The sequence below is a fragment of the Sylvia atricapilla genome, chromosome 14 (genome assembly GCF_009819655.1).
Source record: "Sylvia atricapilla isolate bSylAtr1 chromosome 14, bSylAtr1.pri, whole genome shotgun sequence".
Lineage (NCBI taxonomy): Eukaryota > Metazoa > Chordata > Aves > Passeriformes > Sylviidae > Sylvia > Sylvia atricapilla.
In genome coordinates, this window is record NC_089153.1 from 9,681,697 (window position 1) to 9,688,269 (window position 6,573).

General features: G+C 50.3%; 1 non-coding gene across 1 annotated transcript; it reads left to right on the forward strand.

Annotated features, from left to right (window-relative positions):
- The first annotated feature begins 6,120 nt into the window (after positions 1-6,120).
- Positions 6,121-6,213, forward strand: LOC136367776 (U6atac minor spliceosomal RNA). The gene has a single exon (XR_010744734.1). It is a non-coding gene; the product is annotated as a U6atac minor spliceosomal RNA (small nuclear RNA).
- The last annotated feature ends 360 nt before the right edge of the window (positions 6,214-6,573 follow it).

Below are 6,573 nucleotides of genomic sequence, written 5' to 3' on the forward strand. Positions count from 1 at the left end.
GTCACAGATTGACTTAAATATTAATTTTTCTAGCTTTAGTAGGCTTCTAAATCTAAAGGAAAGTTTGGTGAATCGAATGGGGGAAAATATTCCTAAAAGCGTTGTTAGGTGGGTTTAGCATGTGGAATGCTTGAGGAAATAAGCTCTGTTTATCGTTGCTTTAATGAACACTCGAACGATATTCTGCTCCATGAAGAACAGGGTAGCAACACGCAGGAACTTCATGGATGTAAATACACGTTCCTCCTCCCTTGCAGAATCTGTTTCTGATTTCAGAAACAACTAAAAGAGCATCTTTAAATCCAGATTCCAGTTTTGTTTTTTTTTTTTTTTTTTTTTTTTTTTTTTTTTTTTGTTTGTTTTTTTTTTTGTCTAAATGAAACGGATGGAGATCAGAGTGGGGTCAAATAGCCTCCACAGCAGTGTATTCCAAACACTCCGCAGCCAAACGCCTCTGCGGCTCCGCGGTTCATCGCAGCCCCGCTCCCAGCGCCGCTGCCCGCGCTCCCCGCTCGCATCCCCGCGATCAGACCCGAATGAAACCAGCCACCCTGCCAGCTCGGGCAGCGCTCGGGGAGGACTCGCCACGCACTCCCAGCTCCACTTGCATTTTAAGTTTCCCACATGGCTTCGTTCCTGCCGGTCCCACTGGCAGCGGCCATCCCGCTGCGTTCCCGGCCCGGGTGTTGGCAGGCTGCGAGTACAGCCCCGCCACACACAGGCTGCACGTTCCGCGCAGGCAGCTGCCGTGTTCCTGGCCCTGGCTCCCACGCGGGACGTGCCGACACGCCGGGAACAGCCTGCCCGCACTGCACTGCCCGCACTTCACTGTCCGCACTGCCCTGCCCGCACTGAACTGCCTGTATTGAACTGCCCGCATTGCCCTGCCCGTACTGTCCGCACTGCCCGCACTGCCTACACTGCCCTCACTGCACTGCCCACTGCCTGCACTGCCCACACTGCACTGCCCACACTGCCCTCACTGCACTGCCCACTGCCTGCACTGCCCACACTGCACTGCCCTGCCCACACTGCACTGCCCACACTGCACTGCCCACACTGCACACACTGCCCACACTGCACTGCCCACTGCCTGCACTGCCCGCACTGCACTGCCCTGCCCACACTGCACTGCCCACACTGCACTGCCCACACTGCCCACACTGCCCTGCCCACACTGCCCACACTGCCCACACTGCCCACTGCCCACACTGCCCACACTGCCCACTGCCCACACTGCCCACACTGCCCTGCCCTGCCCGCACTGCCCACACTGCCCACACTGCCCACACTGCCCGTACTGTCCGCACTGCCCACACTGCACTGCCTACACTGCCCTCACTGCACTGCCCACTGCCTGCACTGCCCTGCCCACACTGCCCACACTGCACACTGCCCACACTGCCCACACTGCCCACACTGCACTGCCCACACTGCCCACACTGCCCACACTGCCCACTGCCCACACTGCCCACACTGCCCGCACTGCCCACACTGCCCGCACTGCCCACTGCCCGCACTGCCCACACTGCCCGCACTGCCCACTGCCCGCACTGCCCACACTGCCCACGCTGCACTGCCCACACTGCCCGCACTGCACTGCCCACACTGCCTGCACTGCCCACACTGCCCACACTGCCCACACTGCACTGCCCACACTGCCCACACTGCCCACACTGCCCACACTGCCCACTGCCCACACTGCCCACACTGCCCACACTGCCCACACTGCCCACTGCCCACACTGCACACACTGCCCTCACTGCACTGCCCACACTGTACTGCCCACACTGCCCACACTGCACACACTGCCCACACTGCCCACTGCCCACACTGCCCACACTGCCCACACTGCCCACTGCCCACACTGCACACACTGCCCTCACTGCACTGCCCACACTGTACTGCCCACACTGCCCACACTGCACACACTGCCCACACTGCCCACTGCCCACACTGCCCACACTGCCCACACTGCCCACTGCCCACACTGCACACACTGCCCTCACTGCACTGCCCACACTGTACTGCCCACACTGCCCACACTGCACACACTGCCCACACTGCCCACTGCCCATACTGCCCACACTGCCCACACTGCACTGCCCACACTGCCACACTGCCCACACTGCACTGCCCTGCCTGCCACACTGCCCACACTGCCCACACTGCCCTCACTGCACTGCCCACACTGCACTGCACACACTGCACACACTGCCCACACTGCCCACACTGCCCACTGCCCACACTGCCCGCACTGCCCACACTGCACTGCACACATTGCCCACACTGCCCACACTGCCCACACTGCACTGCCCACACTGCGCACACTGCCCTCTCTGCACTGCCCTGCCCTGCCTGCCACGGGGGAGCACCAGGAGCTGCACATCAGGGACAAGGTTGGGGGCACTGGCTGATGCTGCACGGAGCTTTTGGGGTGAAAGACCAGCTTCAGGGCTGTGAGGCTGCTGCTGGTGCAGTGGGGTGGAGGGGAAAGCTATGATACAGTTTGTGCACTGCTTTTGGTATTTTTGCTGCACAGCTCTAAACCAGCTCCAGTAGCTCTCATTGCACCCTGCTAGGAATGGTTTGTGGGCTGTGTTATTAAATGGCAACAGGACTCAGGAGAGAGGTTAGTCCCAGAGCCTTGCGATGAAAACAGGCAGCTGAGGTATGGAAGGTCTCAGTTCAAACCTTTCAAATAAATTCCCAGTTTCTTACACACACACACAGACACACACACACACACCCCAAAACAAAACAAGACAACAACAACAAAAAACCAAACAAAAAACCCCAAACAAAACAAGACAAAAAACCAAACCCAAAACAAAACCCAAAACAAAACCCAAAAAAGAACCCAACAAAAAAACCCAAGGAGAGTACAAAAGGCTTTTTTCAGAATTACTATCAGCTGGTGGTGAAGATGCTCAATGGCCATGGGGGTGTATTGGCTGAAAAGCATGCACATCCAGAGCTGTAATCCTTCCCTGCTGCATTTTAGGGTAATTCTCTCCTTGTAGCTTTCTCTGCACTGTGTGCAGGAACAGCCTCAGGGAGAGTAGTGGTAAGGAAAAATCTTTTTCCCTCCCCCTCTGCTAATAAGAATTTGGGTGCAGCTTTAGCTGACGGCAATTTGAACTTTCCCCAAACCAGGGAACTCATGTACAGGCTGGAGAAAAATGAAAGGAAATTTTCGTGCTTTCCAAAAGTGAATCCCATCTTCTTGTATGACTCTTCTCACACTGAAAGAGCCAAGTTTATTAAGTATGGAGTAAGGAAACTGCTGCTTTAGTTCCAAATTTCATGTAAAAATGAATGTATTTGAGGTGTGTGTACACATATGGTGACTCTGACTGTGTGCCTGAGCAGTTCAGTGTCTTAACTCTTTTTGACAGTAATTATTTCTGAGAGCTCAAAGGTGCCTCTTGCCTGGTGTGACAGACCTTGGTGGCCATGGACAGATGTCTCTGACACCTGCTCTGTCTTATAATGACAATCACAGAAGAAGTTTTAGCAGAAGTTAGAAGTTTTAGTTTATTTGAGGAAAAAGAAACATGTGGAATTCACTACAGTCCTGCCCTGAAAGAAACTCCAATAATTCAGATATGTTTTCTTTGTGCAATCGCAAGCTGAGTTGCTCAGCATACACTGGTGTGCCTGGGGTATCTCCAGCAGATCTGCTAAGCCCCAAAAAAGTGTTTTGATGAGCAGCCAGTTCTCCACAGGCTGTGGAGGGCTGGCCAGGTGAGCGCAGGGCAAGCAGCTGAAGCATCCCTTTCCGCCCTCACAAAGCCACCCAGTTGCAGAGTAATTGATCAGGGCTTGGATTTTGCCCCACACAAAGGAAGTGTTTCAGAGTAGACACAGTCACCAGGGTCCTGCTGTTGTCCTTGGCACTGCAGATGGGACATGCTCAGAGCCGTGTGTCCCCAGGGGAGAATCACTGTACCTGTGCACACAGCGTGTCACCTGCTCGGCCTGGATAATTAGAGGGGCATTGTTGCTGCTGAAAGGACTCTCATTTCATCTTATCCTCTGATCTTTTCAGGTCTCGGCCCCAGCATAAGGCTCTCTAGAAAACCAAGGCTGAAGCCTGGCTTTGCCTCTGAGGGTGAGACCCAGAGGGACCAGAGGTGATTTGCCGCCCTGGGAAGGTGATTTGCCACGTGGAGGGCATGGATGAGTGGTTGTCTCCTCCTAAAATAAGAAAGAAGAGTTTCAGCAAAGAGACTACCATTTGAAGCAAAATCCTCACCATTTTTGTCCACCTGGAAACTGAAATCAGACATTGTTGGGCGCAATGTGTAACTGAGCTGGAGCAAAATATTTGTGCTTGTAGACACGGGGACAAACCTGAAATGCATGTTGCCCTTTGAAGGGGGAGCTACTGGAATGGGGCAGTTCGCTCCGAAAATAAATAGTCGTGGTGGCGAAATGGGAGGGCTCCAGAGAGCTGTTAAATCTGCCAGGACAAGGACATTTGTGTCTTTGTGCTCAGACAAGATTGGGCGGGATCCAAGCCCAAACCCGAGGTGAGGCTCCTCCTTCTTCTGTGAATGTACACAATTTCCTAAGCCAGCACACAGTGTCCTTTAGGTGTTCATCTGCATCCCAGGGACCAGGATATACACTATTACAGTCATCCCCATTATTAGAAATATTTCAGTATTCAGCTGGCTTTGGATATGCTGGTTATTTCAAGCACAGAGCAATCTATGATTTGGATTAACTGTCCTTCCAAATATCATAGTGTTTCATAGAGGGAAGATGAGGGTGCTCATCATGGTGAGAAATTTTTGCAGAACTGAAGCTACTTATTGCTGTTGAGGCAAACTGTGAATGGCTCATCTGAGTTTAATGCCTAAGAATATCCCTATCAGCTCGTCAGGGAGAAGATTAAACATTAGAAGTGAAGCGACAAAATCCCTGCATATCATGTCAGGAATTTGGAGGAGGAATGAGACTTATATGCTCACTGTAAATTTCAGCATTAAGGTGGAGGTGTACAGATGTGAAGCATGTTGCATGCATTTTATTTTTCTGGGTGCTGCCTTTCCTTTTTTATGCCTTTTTGGTGTTGTAACCAATTCTGCATGGGTCCTCAGCCCTTGCAACAGAGAAAATATAAAACTTGATTCCAAGTTTGAAGTCAGGGATGAATTGCCTCAGATTTTGGGAGGCTGTTGCAAGCCTGCTCCCGCCGTCCTGAACTTAGTGGAGGATGTGTTGCAGCCTGTGGTCAAGCCCATGTTTTCACCTCTAGCTCTAAATGACCTTTTTCTTTCCCCAATAGCCCTGAACAGTAGTTGTGTCATCCTTGCATGTATTTGTCTATCGTAAGTTGAAAGGCAAAGCTTTGGATTTCATCTTTGGTCTCTGGAAATATGAAACATATTTCAGGGAAAACAGCTGTGTTCCCTTCTGTGGAGTTTCACAACGGATGAATTCTGCACAATAAGGCTTGTATTGTTGTTGCAGTCACTGTGTTCTTTTGATATTTTCTTTTTATTTTTATTTCCATATTGAGATTAAATTCTAGACACTGCTTCTTCCCTTGGGAATAGTTTTAAGGCAGCTCTCTTCCTAAACCTAAATTATTCACCAAGGAGGATTTTTTTGCTGTGATGAGAACAAGGAGGTTGGATCTGGGACTGTTGTCATGGCTTGGAGCTCTTTGAAGCTCTTTGTCATGAATCATTAAAAAGGGCTGCAATAAAATGGCAAAAGGGAGAACTGGCTCTTTGTGTAGGTGATTTGACAGTCACCTCTAGATACGCACATAAGGATTATTCCCAAATGTGACCTTTTACATTGAGAAAATAGTAAGTTGTGTTTAATTTCCTACTGACTCATTTCCTTACGTGTTACAACTTACCATTGGTTTTTATGTGCAAGCACAGCTTACACTTTACACAATTTTGTTAATAGGCATTTCAACTGTGAATGGCTGCAGGTATTTATTTTGTGCTTAATCACACAACAAGTTGGGTGGCTTTCTTTACCCCGATGCTTGCTGCAGTGTAGTGGGAATAATGTGAAGGTAAGAAAGGCAATTTGTTTGATCTGACTGATTCATATTTATGACAGTGCTGGCCAAAGCCTTGAGAAGTCTCTACAGTGTTGTATGAGATGAGAGATGGTTGGGACAAGGATGGGGATGGCATGAGCCCTGTCCTTGTTTGTGTTTTCTCCCTTTCCCAGCTGTTTTTTAATTCCTGAGTCAAACTGAGAGAACTGGGGTGAGGAGATGGTGTTAGTGCCCAGGTGTGCAGTTAGAACATCACAGCACAGGATAACAGGTCAGCAATTGGATGGAAAACCCTCTTCTTGCCCCAGGATTAGAAACACATTCTGGCATCCTGATTTGCTGATCACATCTCTGTTTGTGTAGGGGTACTTTTGGGTCATCTGTGGGTGCCAGCTTTTCCAATGAAAGACTTTAGGAGTACAATTGGTTGTCACTATATGTAATGATTTACAGGCAGCCTCTCTCTGTGCTATTAATGCCACTTCTCTCCAAAGGAGTGGCTCTGCAGCCAAGCTGTCCATATTCAAAAGCACAGGGAATGT